Source organism: Trachurus japonicus, chromosome 6 (assembly GCF_045865225.1).
Source record: "Trachurus japonicus isolate A0001 chromosome 6, Traja_1.0".
Taxonomy (NCBI): domain Eukaryota; kingdom Metazoa; phylum Chordata; class Actinopteri; order Carangiformes; family Carangidae; genus Trachurus; species Trachurus japonicus.
In genome coordinates this window covers 26,171,214-26,189,464 of record NC_140912.1, presented here as the reverse complement: position 1 = coordinate 26,189,464, position 18,251 = coordinate 26,171,214, and the positions used below count along the sequence as shown (strand labels likewise).

The following is an 18,251-nucleotide window of genomic DNA, read 5'->3' as shown; positions in this document are numbered from 1 at the left end:
GATCGAGTGTATGAATATAAATGTAAGCGTGTCTTCTTTCACTGTCAGTAGTTTTGTTCTGGGTATGTTGTGTAGAATAAATAGTTTAATGTCAGTGAGTCACTTTAATAGGCTTGTGATCGGTCAGCTGTGAAGGCAGCGCACATTTACATATCTGTGTCTGTGTGTGTGTGTGTGTGTCCAGTAGTAGAGCTCATCTCTGTTAGGGCGATATGTGTGTCTGTGTGTGTGTGCGCACAAGTCACATCAGGGGTTGGGAGGATCTCAGGTGCTGAAAGAGAGAGAACATGGACCGTTCTCCCCTGAGAGGGAGCGAGAGAAGGGAGGAGGAATGAAATATTCTCCCTGAGGTGTAAAGCATGATGAATAGAGTGATGGAGGAGAGGAAAGAAAAAAAAGAGCACAGGGAGGCAGAGAGGGAGGGAGATGGCTTGGGAGTTGGTCCTTTGGGGGTTTGCACATTGGCACATCCACTATGCCACTACGTGTGTCTCTGTGTGTGTGTGTGTGTGTGTGTGTGTGTGTGTGTGTGTGTGTGTGTTGAGGCTTATAGAATATATCAGGTTGATGAAGCACCCTGCGTTAATGTCATCACATTTCCATTCCTCTGCAGAAACGGGGCGAATGTCATCGTTTGCTGTTGCTGCTGTTCAGACCACAAGATACAGATACAGATACAGTGTAGTGTTCAGTGTATATACAGTAGATGCTGTTTGCAAACACACACACACTCACACAGGCACACACATACACAAACTAAGGTGGAGCTATGGGATGAAACTGTATATGAAGAGAAGAGGAATCCTGCACACTGTGTAACTTGCTCAAGAATATTTATTGCGACGTTTCAGAGCGTAGATCAGAATCATTAAATTGTTAAATCATGATTATTGTTAATGTATCTAGTTGTTTAATCTTTCTGACACATTTGATATCGTATGTTTTCTTGTATTTTCTATGCTTCTTCTATAATGAATGAATGTGCATAACAGAGCCACTCCCCATTTCAAAGAGCTTCTTCTCACTTTTTATTATTTAATTCTATCTAGAAGTATGATATTGTCAGCGTATCCATTCATATTTATCTCTCTGACACATTTGATATGATAATTATGTATTTTCGATGGGATATGTGTTATTTTCTATAATGATTTTGATTGGAAGCTGGTGCGTAATGCAGCCACTCCCCTATTTAAAGATGGCTTCTTGCCACTGTTCACTCAGTGTTTGTCTGAAGAAGTGTCTGTTGACCGAAACATTGCAATAAATTAATATTCTTGAGCAAGTTACACAGTGTGCGGGATTCCTCTTCTCTTCACGCATCAGTCTGGATCAACTGATCCCAGACCAGCACCTGTAAAAAAACAGATGTGCGGAGAAGTCACTTCACTATGAAACTGTATTTGCCATAAGGTCAAATAAATTTGTCAGCTGGAACAGATATTCCCTGAGTGTTAATACCAGGCTCATGTGGATGTAAATGAAGCCACTTTGAGCTTTTTAATATTCTTTTATTCTTATTCTTATAATGATGATATTTTATTCACTGAAAATATGTGTCAAAGTGCTTTTATTTAATGGCATTTCCCAGAAAATGACTCACCGCTTATCACTGTTTATACTGCTGCCATGGAAGGAAATTACACACACCGACACCGACGTACTGGTAAATGTCACTGACACCATCAGTGCTTGTTGAACTTTGTTGAAGTTTCTTATAAGTTTACAAGACGATATATACGTATATACAGTTTGTGTGTCGCTGTGTCAACTGTGTGTTGTGGTGGTGTGGTGTGGTGTGGTGTGGTGTGGTGTGATGCTTGTGCGTCACACAGTTTAAAACCTCTCTGTGCAAACACTCGTCTATGTTGTTGTGCCTGAATTCTTCTCTGTTCTGTGTTCAATCTGTCAGCCAACTGCTGGTGCAGCTAATTAGGCCAGGCTAAAAATAGACACCTGACTATAAGATTAACATATCATTTTTTCCAAAGTATGGTTTTTCTCTGGGTGGAAAAGTGAGGCAGAAAACCCGGTTTTTGATCGATTGGTATAAAAAAATCTATTCAAATAAAAGAAAAAAAGAATATGATTTAATGACAGTGGCACTTGCATTTGAGGATATTGCAAGTTGAAGTTCATACGCCTACAAAATAAATTGAGAAAACACATATTTTTATATTTTACAGTCAGTTTTAACACTGTGAATAGTTAATTTTCACCTATATTTGAGTTTGCCCTGCTGCCGTCCTGTGAATAGCTCTGTACCGCTGGGAACGTAGGTAGCCTGTTAATTATACCCGTCTCAAAATAGATACTAATGTAATTTAAGTAAGGCTCTGTGGCAGCGCGGCGCTTTGTGCTCTGATAGACAACTGTACTATAAAAACCAGCTTCAGAGTTTAGTCAGAGACGGAGACACAAGTGGAGATTAGAAACGTGAACGGGCACAAACTGAACCACAATCCTACAAGCTCGGTCGCATGACAACGAGCTAACACGCTAAGTGGGTGTCATGTTTTCCAATAGCTAATATTCATCATGTTGTTCAGTGAGCTAACATGCTACCAGGAGAATGACTGATATTTTGCAGATAATTGGTCCAAAACTAAATCCACCAGGACAGTGTTCTTCAACCTTGGGGTCGGGACCCTACATGGGGTCGTCAGGAATTCAAATGGGGTCGCCTGAAATGTCATTGATAATTTTTTTTTACCGATGACAATATATTTTTGACTTGATTATTATTCTTTTTGAAATTATGATTAAAAACACCACACACAATCTTAAACAACTGTATTCTATACTTTCACTTTCTCGAATATAAATCCAGTTCAAATAAAATGCAGCATATAAAAAATTTGTGATATCAAAATGGGGTCATGAGCCAAAAAAGTTGGGAACCACTGGATTAGGAAGTGTTTTCCCACCTACGCTTAGAAAATATTTCAAGACGATGACAATTTCTATTATTTAAATGTGTCTTTTCTTCTTTCTTTCATTTCTTCTCCTTCTTTTATTCTTAAATTTTCTCTCTGCTTCACACGATGGAGGTTGACGCGGTCCATCCTGCTGCTGCTGCTGCTGGAGCTCAGTGCTGCACATATTAAAACAGATGGTGGTCACGACGTTGCTCTTGCTAAGCATTAGCCTGGTTAGCCAGCCATCACACACACACACACACACACACACAGACACACACAGACGCGCACACACTCACACAAAAATCTTTAAATCTCTGCCTCATCGACAAACCACGGCTGCAATTATTCTTTGATGTGAGAAGAATGATGGTTGATGGCCGTGATTGGACATCATTCACATGTGTATTTGTGTGTCAGTGTGTGTGTGTGTGTGTGTGTTAGGAGTAATCGTGGCGAGGTCAGGTGCACATGAAGAAATGTGGTCGTACCTGGCAACAAAGGGAACCGATTTTTTGTTCATGTTTCTTTTTCTTGTCTTCCTCTCTCTCCTTTATAAGCTGTTGTGTCCTAGTTTTCCCATTTCCCTGCACACTGAGAGAGAGAGAGGGCAACGGTAGTGTGTGTGTGTGTGTGTGTGTGTGTTTGAGCCTGCTGTGCCTTGTATTTGTAAATTATGAAGGACATATGAATCTATATTTTATGACTGCCTCTTATTTAGAAACCAGGCATTTGGCAGAGCACAGTGGTGCATCGGCTGCATGTGTGTGTGTCTGTGTGTGTCTCTGTGTGTGTGTGTGTGTGTGTGTGTGTGTGTGTGTGTGTGTGTGTTGCTGTGTGCCACTTTATGTGTATGTGTGAGTATATGTACTGTATGTGTCTGTTAATAGACACCAGGAGAGGTAAAAGGTTGCAGCAGCTATTGAATTTCACACTCATTGTTGTTGTTGTATATTTTTGTGTTGTGAGGTCAGCGCAGAGACTTGGTGTCATTCAGCGTCAGGAGAGACTTCATCATCAGTGAGGACTGTGTGGCGCCGGTGACACGTCCAAGTTTTAGTCTCACAGATCATGTTTTATAGTTAGTACATATTCTGATTCAGCTGTCAATCAATCACAGCAAGGATCTGGACGGGAGCGGTACAGTAGATGCAGACAAACATCTGCTGCTGCTGCTGCCGGTGGAGGTGTGTGAACTAGGGATGTCACGATTACTTGTTTTCACCATTAATCGCGGTACAGTTATTTAATCGTAAAGGTTCCTAAACACCGTCACTTTCCAAAAAAGATTTTGTCGGAACCATGTCGACAGATCGGCGCAGTTCACAGGGAATGAAAACAAAGTTACGCAACATTATGAACGATATGAATCATCAGAGTAAAGCTACAATACACAGTAACTGGGTTAAATTATGTTATTATTATTATTTATTTTATTTTTTTTAAGTATATTTTTTGGCGTTTTTGCCTTTATTTGATAGCACATAGTGAGATAGACAGGAAAGGAGGAGGCAGAGAGAGGGGGAAAGACATGCAGGAAAGGTCTGCCCGACGCGGGATTCGAACCAGGGACGCCTGCGCCCGCCTTAACCACTGCGCCACGCACCGCCCCTATTATTATTATTATGTTATTATGTTATTAATAAACGTAACACTGAACTGGTAGAAATTTAAATGTTAGCGCCTCATTCGTAAGAAAAAAAAAAGATTAAAAAACGTACTTAAAACATTTTCTCTGAAGGATTAATAATTGGTCCTATATTAATAGATACTTTAAATAATTTGTTTATATAATTGGTAATGCAATTATATTTTGACTATATTTGATTTTACACATACATATTGTTGTAAAATTATTGAATATGATAATCGTGATTATTTCTCTGACAATAATCGTACCAAGAAAATCTATAATCGTGACATCCCTAGTGTGAACAGACAGGTGAAGCTGCTCTTCTGTCTGAGCTGCTGCGAGTCAGAGCAAAGTGAACTTTTCTTGACCTTGTTGACCTTATGGCTCCAGCTGGCTCCAGGAAGGAGTGAGCAGTTCTCCGTTTCCTGCCATCCTCATTACCGGGGCTGGGTTTAGATCGCCCTCGACTCGGCCTGTGGAGTCCGAGCAGAGGTGAGCGCTGAGCGGTGTGTCAGGAGGACTGAACCATGAGCAGATTGTCAACAAGCTGACACTGGAGTGTGTGGCGGTGGCCTGTCTTCTCTTGTTTTGTTTTGGGGTTTTTTCACTCTGGCTGCAAGTTAGTGTCAGAGGCTGTGTTGAAAAGTGTCTATTAGACATCGATGACAACACGCCCTGAGGAAACTGCAATTATCAGCTGCCATTTAGTGCAAGTTGTCATTTAAAACCTGATATTCATGCAGCTGCTGGGTTTTAAATTATAGCTAATGATAATATTACAAGTTAAAAGGTAAAAAATCAGACGCTTCATGGTTCAAATGATCTTATCAAATTACGAATTTCATTAGTAATTCACCCTGTCGTTGCTTAAATCTTACATAATAAACTTTATTCTTGATATAAGATGAACACATTTCCCTGAAGTGATGATTTAAAATGCTAAATATCAGAAGGAGGAAGGAGTTTCCAGTCACCGCAGCAGCTCTTCTTGACATAAATACCATCATCTGCGGATGAAATCCTCTCTCATATCTTCATCACATAAGTTAATGTGATGAGTTTCCTTGCGTTGTCGTTTATTCCCACCTGCTTGTGTATAGATGTGGGTTTGTTCGGGTCTCGTCTAAGTCAGTGTTGATGCAGTATAAGTCTCTTTTTTAAAGAATTTTTATAGAGCCGGTTCCCTACAGAAGTTTTCTCAAGGCGCTTTCAAATAGAGCAGGTCTCGACTTCCTCCTCATAATAGTATTTACAGAGACCTGAACAGTTCTCACCAAGAGGCAGAAACCTCGGACAGAGCCAGAGCCAGGGTGGGTGGGGTCATCTGAGCTACAGAAAGAGAGATGGAGAGATGGTAGTAGTCTACTTGCCAAAAATGAGTACCCGGAAATGTTGAGTACCCCAAAGTTTTATGTTAGAAATATATAGTATAGGTCCCCAGTATTCAGAAACTGCCGGATGCTAACTTATATATATTGGGCAATTAGCACAATTGACATAATTAGCATAAATTAGCATAGTTTCCTATATGGGCAATATTTCAGCAAAATTGACTTGGCTGATCTGGGCAATATTGGAGTGGTTTTAGGGGTTATTGATGATGCTGAATCCATTTCTGACATTTTCAAAATTCAAAATGGCTGTCTAAACCGGAAGGGACCAGATTGAAATCCATCAAAATCGGCCCACTGGCGGTTTAAATCTGGTCACTACCGGTTTAGACAGCCATTTTGAATTTTGAAAATGTCAGAAATGGATTCAGCATCATCAATAACCCCTAAAACCACTCCAATATTGCCCAGATCAGCCAAGTCAATTTTGCTGAAATATTGCCCATATAGGAAACTATGCTAATTTATGCTAATTATGCCAATTGTGCTAATTGCCCAATATATATAAGTTAGCATCCGGCAGTTTCTGAATACTGGAGACCCATACTATCTATTTCTAACATAAAACTTTGGGGTACTCAACATTTCCGGGTTCACAATGGGGCCCTATGGGCTGGCAAGTAGACTATAGGGAATGTCCACCATTAATAATGTTCACAGCATTGTATACCTTTATCATAGGTCTCATTGCCATGCTCCATCTGGCAGGGGGACTGCCAACGGAAATTAGCCTATTGGCTATAATTGGGTGCATTTACATTTTATCCTTTTAAAATGTTCATTAATGTACACTGTCCCTCTCGAACAAATAAAGGAAAATGAAAATGAAATGAAGCAGCAGCAGCAGCAGAAATAATGACATTAAAGCTAACTTTATTTCTCTTACTGATATCAGGACTGACAGAAGCTAATAACGGTAATCATTATTAACAATTATAGTAGAATTTAGCAGCAGGTGTCAGACAGGATCAGGCAGGCAGAGGGAGGATCGCAGTTTGGATTAAAAAAAGACATGACAGACAAGAAATGATAGTCGTAATAATTACAAAAAATGAAAAGCAAAAAGCTTAAAGATAATTTATCTGAAAAGGAAAGAGAAGAAAAAGAAGAAAAAAACACATTATATCCCACCTCTTGTCCAAAAATCATTAGTTATGAATAATTAGATTGGTTGATAACACTTACAGTCAAATATATGTATCAGTTGTTTAAAAAGAAGAGGAACAAAACTATATAAAAAAAACCCACTATTAGATAATAAAATAGATACACAGCACTATAGTTGTGGTGATGAGCAGACCTGGAGAGTGGAGAGGCTGAGGGGAGGGGGAGGGGGAGGGGGGGTCAAATAAAAAGTAGCAGGAAACATCTGCAACTTCTGCCTTTTATAGAAAATCAAAGAAGACAAGTTGAGTCTGGCGGTGGAAATAGGCTCTGAGTTGGTTGGAGAGACACACAAATGTGTCTTTCCATGTCTGCAACCAATAAACTATATGTGTGTGTGTGTGTGTGTGTGTGGGCGTCTGCCAGGCAACATAATGTATGAGCTCTTGGTCTTGGTGCTGTCTGACAAGGTAATGAAACTCTGACTCAGTTGTTTTCTAGCCAGGCACTGTCTACCCTGATATACGGCTACACACACACACACACACACACACACACACACACACAGACACACACACACACACCCATTCACACACACGCTGTACCAGAGATGACACAGTCCACACATATACACACTGGGACAGTCACATATTCATATATATGACATGCAAAGCTGATGTTTTGCTGCAGGCGCACGAGTCCTGCTGCCACATTAACACAGGAGAGCTCACTCTCACATGCACGCACACACACACACACACACACAACGCAACACAACACAACACAGTCAGCATGCTGTTAATTGTGTTTGTTGAAGGACACTTTTTTCTTTCTTTGCTCACACAGTGAAAAGCCAGACAGATTGAGAGCTCGAGAGAAGAGCAGTGAGAGGAGAAGGAGAACAAATGGTCGAGGAAAAACTGAGATTAAAACAGCAAACACAAAAAACAAAAAGCCGGGACAAGATGAAAACTGAATGCAAACAGAACAACAAATACGAGACATGCTGTACGTAACACATCTAATACATGCACAATCAATAGAATTAATGCGAAGCTAGAAAAACAGCTTGTTGTCTCTGGAGCTTTGTTTTTCTTTGGGCGTTTTACATAAGTCATTTATACACATAAACATCTTCTCTCAGGAGTAATCCGTGATTAATGTTTTTCTTTTTAATAATAGCCGGTGGTCTGAAGTGTCCAAATCAGCAGAACGGTTAAAAAAAGGGGGGAGGTCAAGCAAAGCAATCAGAAAGAGATTAGTAGTAGGCAAGGGTCAATTTTCATTCATCTACACTTGTGCTCTCTGATACAAAACCAATACAAAATCAATGCAATAAATGCAAAGGTAGGATTTCATTTGAGATTTCAGGAAATGCTCGTCGTCATTCAGTCAGACCCGGCGGGGCTACGACACAATTCATTCATTATTCTTGATCCTCATTTCACCAATCGTATCTATGAACGGATAATCCCTATGAATTTACTCGTGACATTAATTTAGTACCTGTGTGTGTGCACGAGAGTGTGCGTCTGTGTCTATGTGTCGTTGAATGTGAATGTTGGTGTTTGCACACTGCTCTGGCATTTAGAGGCTAATCAATGCCCTGCTGACTACCGCTGCTAATTGAAGGTTAGCAGATACCATCAGCGTGAGTCTCTCTCCCCCCGCCCCGCCCCGCCCCTCCCCTCCCCCTCCCTCTGCCCTTCTCTCTTCCTGTCCTTGGTCGATACAGCTGTATATTTTTGTCCATCTCAAGAGCCACATTATCTCTGAACTCCTCGCACGTGCACAGTACGCTCTCAAACTGTCGACATCCAGACTGACACCCTACTTTTTAAAAATTTTTTATTTGTACGTCTTTGCACCTCGACTCACTTCAAAAACACACACTATCCTCGATTAGTGACATTGTTGCACCGCTGGTTTGCTGCAGATGATGCAAAGGCTTCCTCATGACCGTTGTCTGTTCATACGTGAAACATTTTTCCATCGGGCTGAATCTCCACCGGGAGAGTTTTGGTCGACGGCAGCCTGATGCAACTGAAAGGTTACTCTACTCTACTTTACTTTATTTTACTTTACTACTTCCAATTTCGGCACACGACCCTGTGTTCGGTGTTGAGTTATCAGGTGAATTTTGGAAGTCAAATGCAAGGATTTGAGGTTCAACCCATGAGCTGATATTGATGTGAGGAGGGGAATCAAAAAATAGGGAAGTAAAGCAGAAGAAGGTCAAAGGGATGGAGAGATGGATGTAGATGAAGGAGAGGAGGGCGAAGAGGTCAATCCTCCACTTTTAGTTGGTTTAATGTGAATTGTTCCATTAAAAGAAGCGAAAAATCATCTTTATCTCCTCCTCCTCTGTCCTCTTTCCCTCCTCCGCTCCTCCTCTCGTCTCGCTCCTTCCCCTTCACTCTCCCTCTTCTACTTCCAGCCCTTTAATTCATCTTTTTTCAATTATTAACTTCATAAAAAGCTGCATCTGTCTCTTCATAAATAATTTAGCCTTAAATGGGGTGTCCCTTGTGTGTGTGTGTGCGTGTGTGTAAGAGAGCTATTCCCCTGTGCACACGTTCGGGTAGAAATTAAAACATCCATCTATCTTCTCTCTCTCTGTCCGGTCGCGGTACCATCTTTGTTTTATCACTTCATAAATCTCCCAAACTAAAGCCGCCATTTATTTATAAAGAAAATGTAATATGCAATAAACAATGATGGAGGACATGTTTTAAATAAATGATGACGCAGCAGCATTGTCCGGTGGGAAATTACAGACTCATTTCACAACAGTTTGAAACGCTGTCGTTTTTTTTTGTTTTTTTTTTGTGATGAAACGGCGAAAAGTGAGAATTGCAAAAGTTGTATTTCCTACACGACGACGGTTGAATGATCAGTCGTTTATACATCAAATCTGCAGTTTGATAGAAATCGTTAAAATCTGTTTAATTAGCATATTCATTAAAGGTATAATATGTAGGAATTACCCCCATCTAGCGGTGCGGTTGAAATCGGAACGTATTCTTGATGTTGCATTCACGTGAAATTGGGCAGACGTCAGACAACAGACGCTGCATGTAACAGGATAAACAAGCGTCTATGTAAACAAGTGGTCCACCAGCACGAGGCAAAACAATACAGGCGTGACAATATGTTGTCATGGTGATGTCGTATTGTTTACCTGACCCACGTTTTACCGTCTTTCTCTCGTGGAGTAAAATTACATCCGGTTGGTTTGCCGACAGCCGTCTGCCTGACTGCAACTGAATGCAACACCAGTGCCTCCGTCCTTCCTCACACTACACAGTCGTGACAGTTTTAACAGGCGCTACCTGGAAAACTTTCTCCCCGAGCCGACAGCTCCGCTGAGTTTCCGTGGTTACCTACGGTCACGCTGCCACTGAATGTAAAAAATGGCGATGCAACATGGCCGCCTCGGTTCGGTGCGTCGCCCACTTATGTATTTGTAACGACTTGTAACAACTCATTCTAAGGTACCAGAAAGCTTTCATTTGTATGCGGGTGTGATTCGACTTAAGTGAAATACGTATTTATGAAAGACATATTAGATTTCTGCTAATAAAAAGCCAAATAAGTTTTAAGCTGTTGCAACTGAAAATTTACCTATCTATAACAGAATATTGTTATATATAAAGTTATAGTATAAAGTTATATAAATATTATTCTGTGAGTTTGACAAACAGCCACAGACAAAGATAGTTTTGTGGAAGAAGAACACCCACTCTTCGTCGTTTTTGGTGACCGAAAAATGAGATAAAATTTGGTCTGCGGTTTTGGATAAGTGGGAAATGTCACTACATGATGAACCACGTTGGCACTTGGTCTTTTTACTTTTACTGTATACACAAGCCATCATCATCATCATCATCATCGAGCTCTGTCCTTTTGGTGTGTGATGGTTCAACACAGAGCTGTCAGCCTCATGAAGAGCGATTGTCAGTCAGATTTTAAAACATTGTCAAATGTTACCAACAGTTTTCTAATAGACGTGTAAATTAATTTGCCGGGGCAGAGATTGACAATGTAGATAAAGTCACTTGTCATTTCTGTGATTATAATTTAACGTTATTTAGTATATTATTTAGTTTACCATTGTTCAGTTTCTTAATAGATGTGAACTAAATCTGTGAGATTTTCTATTAGATGTCACTTTTACTACCTTAAGCAATACTTTTCATATAGAAAATAACCCAACCAAATCCAATCCCTAATTTACTTACTTACATTCATGCACATTAGCATATGACAGATAAACATTTGACCTGCCAGTATCATAAACTACAGTATAATTATGTGATTAAAAACATTTATCACTCAATTCTCATATTTTGACTTGGCTGCAACTGATTTGGTTCGGAAACAAAACCCCTGAGGACATATAACTCTCATTATGATCACATATCTTTGTTATATAAATTAAAATCTAGGCTTCAATTTAGATTTAATTGGAAATAATATGAATTTGATCTGCACTAATGGTCAGGAATTAAAAGGCACAGTCGTGCTTTTTGTCCCTATACCTCACACAGACATCTGCTCTGAATAGACGCCCATTAAAAAATCTCATTGGTTAGCTTATGCAGTATTTATATGTATGTGTGCATGTACTGTAAACTGCAATAGAGGATTTAAGTAGCACTCACAGTTGGATGAGTCCTATAATTCTCCCTCAAAAGGCCTCCTCTCTCTCTCTCCGGCTCTTTTTGTGCTGCAATCTTAAGTGCTGCTTCTATTGATCAGCTTGGGGAGAAAAGGCTCAAGTGTGTGTGTGTGTGTGTGTGTGTGTGTGTGTGTGTGTGTTGGGCAATGGCATAACAAGGGCCCCAACGTGTCTGGATTTTTAACTCAAACCCTTCAGCCATCCTCGGTTACCTCCCTCTTTCCCTCTCCCTCTCTCACTGTCTTTCTCCTCCTCCTGCTTTTCATCTCCTCTATTCCACTTCTTCGTCTTCTCTCCTCCTCCTCTTTTTTCTTCCTCTTCAATCTTCCCTCACGACTCTAAACCAGCAGCAGCCAACCCCCCCCCAGGAATTAGATCAGTACTAGGAGAGACAGTGTTTCATTTTCTCATCCCACCTGGGTCACCACTACTCGTACCGATCCTGCTTATCGACCAGATCCTCTGCCTGATCTTTTCATTCCCATCAAGCGATAACAAAACAGCTGCACTAGAAATAATAGTGTTTATCTCACTGGCCTCGTTTTAAATTCCATGCATCATGCAGTTCTTTTGATGCTTTTTCCACAAACGTTGGGTGTCTTCATGTTTCTCAGTGGGGGTGCTTCTTCTGTGTAGTTCCTGGAGGACGAGTGGGAACTGTCCACATCTGCAGACGACAGGGACAGCATAGACGTTTTTCGAGGATCCACATGAGCTGGACAAGTGACCTCAGACTTATTTGGATCTGCAGACAGCAGCTTGGATCACTCAATACTGCTCCATGAAACTGTGTGCGTGTTTCATCTTGTCTTGAAATCGCAGATCAATCAGCAAAGAACAATAAAAAACAGATCTAATTATCGCTCATCTATTAATTTTACTGTTTATAGGGCCAATATACAGTATGGAGACAAACACACTCACATTTACATGTACAGGCATTTTGAAGTCACCAATTATAGTGCGCATGTCTTTGGACCATGGGAGGAAGAACATGCAAATCATTTGAAAATAATACGTAGTTGAAGTGGCTTCTCACCGAGCAGCTGCGACCCTCAACCCCTCAAGACAGCTTTTGAACGTTCAGGGTCCCGTGAACCCAACGACAAAACCACCGCTCTGATCCCAGGTGCCCATTTATCAAAGGAAGTAACATGATCGATTTTATGTGCACAAGACGCTCTATTTTTAGATCACGTACAGCCTCTCGACGGCAGCATCCATATTGTTGGCATTATCAACAGTCACGGCTTTAATCTTCCTCAGCTTTATCTCAGAATGGGGGATATCTCCGCTCTGCCGCTCCTTTACTGGTTTTGTGATTTGTGCACACTGTAAACGTTCTGGGCCTCGGACCAGTGACGGTAGAAGCAGGACGGGGCCGGTTGGTTTAGCTGCAGCTGCAAAATGTTAAATTAAAGAACTGGGTGAGTTCATAAATCCAGTCCCACTGTTTGATCTGAGATTTGGACAGATCTCACTCCAAATATAACAAATAAAATATGAAGTATTATTATTTATTAAACTTTCCAGCAGCATTACATAAGAAGAATTTTTAAAAAATCAACCTTGTTATGTTGTAAGTACATGATACGTTGTGCTCGTAGCAAACTGAATGCAGAAAACTGTGCATTTCTCCACCTCTGTTTGATGGATGTTGTGAAACATTTCCCTTGTTATCTCGTCCCCACATGTCAAAGAGTTTGTGCTCTTGTGTCAGCATCGACTGTAGTGACATTTAACCACACTTTTATTAGAAAGCTGCCACCGAACCTCGCTCAACAACACGCTCCAGGAGGGAGAGATCTGACTTCTGGATTGGGGAAACCTGAAAATGCATCATACTGTACATAGAGAAGCAGTGAGTGGTGCAGTTCTGCATCAATATCACATGCAGTGCAGAATATGTGGCGTTAAACTTTCATATCACAGAAATACTAGATAATACTAGAGTGACGCTTCACCACATGCACTTAAAGCAGAAGCAGAGAAGAAGAAGAAGTAGTGGCAGCGCAGACAACAGGAAGTTGCAAGTTAACAAGTGTGAAAGTGAACATGTTAGACAGTGGTCTTCTCCAACCACAGCCACACAGACAGTGGGTTTGGGTTGGTGATGCCCATGATATGGACCCCCCCATTTCTTTTTTGACAGTAAAAAAAATGTGATTTGTGAGTAATCGAGTACTCGTTCATGGGATAATTATAGTATTTGAAAATCGAAATGACTGAAAATGCCCGTCTCCTCATTTCAAGATTTCAGTGGAATTAATAATTAGTGAACAAGTTTGCAATCTGAGCAAAGTAAATTTGTCGATCTCTATTTGACAAACAGAAAGTTGTGTTGACAGCTCAAAGTAGAAGAAGCTGTCGGAGCTCGTTGTCGCAATCAAAAGACCAACATGCCGGCTGGGAATAAATGGTACAGAGAGAGAGAGAGAGAGAGAGAGAGAGGAGCTGTTGTGACTGACTAGTGCATGTTCCCAGCTGACGAGCGTGTTGGCGGGTAGTCGTTTACCCACAAGCCCCTGCAAGCTGTCACTCTGTCATCAAGCTCCTACAGTACAACCAACTATTTCACAGACCTATATTTCATCCTCAGCTCCTTCAGGCACACCCAGCTGCTCCATATGTTCCTGCTATACGGGCTTTTTTTTTTTTTTTTTACCTTTTTCTTTTATTATATCAGCTCCGATAAATAATTGATGCATCTTTTTTTTATTTATATACTGTTACAGTTTTATTGTCCTCCAGCACATGTATTATAATAACACACTCTGAGGGCCTGTGACAGTCGGTGTGCAGCAGCTGAGTGGAGGATAAAGACCGAACCAGAAGCTTTTGTGATGAAAGCGGTGACTCACAGAGGAGAAGAAGCTGCTGCAGGATAGATGGAGAGTAAGACTCAATGTCTGCATGGTCTCATGTGTTCTTTATTGGTTGGATGCTATAGTGAGTCCTGTATGAGTTCTGTCATGCACACAGTAATACGCCTCAGTGCCTCTCCTCCATGTGTGGTGGAGCTGCTTCTCTTCACTATTCTTCAGCCTTCCTACAGAGAGGGAGAGGGGAGGGGGAGGTTGAATAGACTGGAGTAATGGGCTGAGTGGTGAGAGAGGGAAATGTGGAAAAAAAAAGGTGTTTGTGTGTATGTGTGTGTGTGTGTGTTAAAGGGCCTAGTCAGCCAGGCAGCGAGTGCATTGCTGCTGCTTTCTAGTCTTGTACTGCCCACAGGGTGCTGACACACACACATGCACGCACACATATGCACATGCACATGCACATATGCATGCACATACTGACACAGCATCGTTTTATCATGCTAAGATGAGCGCCAGCATTTTCGTCCCTCCTAGGCTCTCACGCACGCTCCGTTTTTTGTCTTAAACCTGTTGAAAGACAGTATGAATAACGTCCGTGTGTTTAAAAAGGCTGCTACTGGAAAAACTTTCCTGGATAACGGCCCGGTCGCTCACACACAGACACACACATTCACACTCACACATGCACATGCACACACGCATAGAAAATAAGAGAAATCAGTCCATCTTGAATCTGCCTGAATCTTCTGTGTGAAATCTGACACGTGCATTTCAGCCATTGATCCTCAGTAGATTATCATGACGCCGCTGAGTTTTTGACCTTTGAGGAAGCTCTGGGCCCAAAATGGAGGAAGTCGCTGCAGCTTCAGTATCTATGTTGCACCATCCACATTTAAACATTTTTTTTTTTTTACATAACTTCCTCTGTCGAAGTACAAACTGATAGTGACTCATTAGCGAGTTAAAGATCTTACTAAACTAACACTCAGCTGCACCACAGAGCTTCATCTACTACATCTCTAAATCTAAATCCTTATTTGATAAAACAGATGCACCACCATGAGAATAACGTTAATACTGTTGCTGCTGTTGGGACTGATGTGGAGCAGCATGGTTAGCAGCATGATAGTTATGAATTTGCCAGTATCTCAAGTGGATTTCTTCATCTTTACGTGGTTCAGGAGTTCAGAGTCGGGGCTGACTTTGCAGCCTTTTGGTGTCCATGATATAAATTTAAAGCAGCACCAGAGAGAGTTAAAGCACAGACAGGAGGTTCATAGAGTTCATTTTACCTTAACCGTGCTCCTTTTTAATTTGTCACCATCATGTTCATCTTTTTCACATGAATGTTAAAGGGATAGTTCAACATTTTGGCAAATTGGCCCATTGTCATAATCCCTATAGTCATAGCAGTGGGTTCGTTACCTTTAATTGTTGGTGCAAGCTATTTTTACAACGGCGGAGCAGAGCCACAAGCTGCTCAGAGCTACGCTACGGAGACTAATGGGATTTCTAAAAGAACTCTGTCTCGTAATGTTCTGTTATCATCTCATAGCGTGGTGAATGTGCAGGTCACAACTTGTCCACCAGAGCCTTTTGGAGTTGTTGGATTGTGTATTTGATGAGTTTGATGAGGGAAACCAAGAAATCCCATTTTGGCCAATTTGCCAAATGTTGAACTATTCCTTTAAACATTTCTGCTTCTGTACACAGGAAATATAGAAAGAACAACTTTCTATGGGAAAATCAGAGCATAACGAAAGAGAACAAAGTGTTCTCAGGACGCGATGACACACACACACTAATGCATTCACTGTCTGCATTACCTCTTTTCACTGACACATGATTCACATACAGACACGGGCATATCTAGGCTGGGCTCATCAAGCTTGTATTTGAGTGTGTGCGCGTGTGTGTGTATGTGGACTGTCATTATTTATAGTTGAGTGAAGTATTGGGCCTGACTGTGGCGGTTCTGTCTGTGTTACCCCCACTCTGTGTGTGTGTGTGTGTGTGTGTGTGTGTGTAGCTGTGACAATAAGATAATCTGATTCAACAGCTCTTATCGCTAAAGGCCAGATAACTCCAAAAACACACACACATGCAGTCATATGTAGTTAAGTGTGTGTGTGTGTGTGTGTGTGTGTGTGTGCTTGTCTAAATTCTCCAGTATGAGATATGGGATGAGGTTCTTTCTTCTTTTACATCTCTCTCTCTCTTTTCTCTCTCTTTTCTTTTCTTTTCTTTTCTCTGGTTGTTTTACCATCCAGTTGTCTATAAGCCTCTTTGACAGTCTCTAGGATACCAACCAGTTACCATAGCAACCAGGCTAGCCCCAGCCAGCAGCCACCTCCATGGATCATGCAAAGCCATGCTAATAGTCACCTGACCGCGCATCTCTCACGTGATTGGACGCTGTTTGTGTTTTGGACACGTCTATTCACATCCCATTGGTTGGAAATGGAGAAAGAGAGAATTTTTCTACCCTTCACTCTTGTTTTCTCGCCGCCGTCTCTCTCTCTCTCTCTCTCTCTCAAAGCGGACGCAGAGATTGTGTTACATCAGCTTGATGCTACAGTTTGCTGCATGGATTCACACATTCGATACTTCTGCTTTGATGGGCTGCATGTAAGGAAAACAAATGTGTTACTGCACTGGGATTCAGCCGAGCAGCGTGAAGAGAAGAGAAAGTGAAGTGAAGTGAAGTGAAGTGCACGGGCTGGAAAAAAGATGAGCTAATTAAAACCTTTTTTTTTTTCCAGAGAAAGACCGGATCCATAAAAGTCATTCATTTCAATTCCCCCTTCTTCTTTTTTTTTTTTTTTTTTTTTTTGGTAAATTTTATAAGAACTCACACTCAACACTTTTTCCAGAGCATTGATCCTGGAAGTCTCCTCTGGTACAGTCATCTGAACACAAATGCAGACAAAGTAAGCCACTTTGTGCAGCCCACCCCCCACCCCCACCCTTGATCTTGTGACTCACTGATGTTCATGACCTGGAGGTTGAGAACAGCTGAGATGTGAACTGGAGTTCGTTCAGAGAGAGACCGCCACAGTTCAGAGTTTGTTGCAGAACTGTTTTTTTTTATATATAATCAGCTGGTTGTTGTTTCCCTTTGGGTTGTAATTATTTTAAAAGCACATGTGAGAGAAAACTCTGGAAAATGCTAGAGCTCAAAAAACAGGAACATAAACCGTTGCCCATAAAGTTGGAATAATTTTGCTTTCAGACAAATTATGCTTTCTATTCCAGTGGGGGGCGGGGTGGGGGGGGGTAATATTGGACACATTCTTACGCATGAAATCCGCTCCAATATGTGTTTCTGTTAAACGGACAAAGGCTGAAAAATTGAAACAAAGACCTCAATCCTATATTGTTCAATACCCCCCCAATTAGAGGAATAGTTCATCAAAAAATGAAATTCAGTCATTAGTGACTCACCCTCATGCTGATGAATACTCTGGAGTAGTTTTTTATTCCTCAAAGTGCATCTGGAGACCCAGGAGGCCGGTTCGTAGTCCAACGAAATCCTTATATGAGAGTCAATAGCGCCCGACACAAAAAAGTCCATAAAACTACACAAAAACCTTGTAATATTCCTCCTTACTGCTCGTCCGCTACAATCCAAGTGTCCTGAAGGGGTATAATCCAGAGTTTACTCGAAACAACGTCATTTAGGACATTTTCTACAGCGCTCTGACG

At 41.2% G+C, this 18,251-nt stretch overlaps 1 protein-coding gene and 1 long non-coding RNA gene across 4 annotated transcripts in view; one reads left to right on the top strand and one right to left on the bottom strand.

The window, feature by feature from the left end:
- Nucleotides 1–18,251, top strand: part of gnao1a (guanine nucleotide binding protein (G protein), alpha activating activity polypeptide O, a) — a 107,975-nt gene that overhangs the window by 42,866 nt on the left and 46,858 nt on the right. The gene's annotated exons all lie outside the window — the stretch shown is intronic.
- On the bottom strand, nucleotides 14,638–17,616 carry LOC146986274 (uncharacterized). The gene is made up of 3 exons (XR_015036022.1): nucleotides 17,532–17,616; nucleotides 17,402–17,455; nucleotides 14,638–14,776 (listed from the first exon to the last, which is right to left on the bottom strand). It is a non-coding gene; the product is annotated as an uncharacterized LOC146986274 (long non-coding RNA).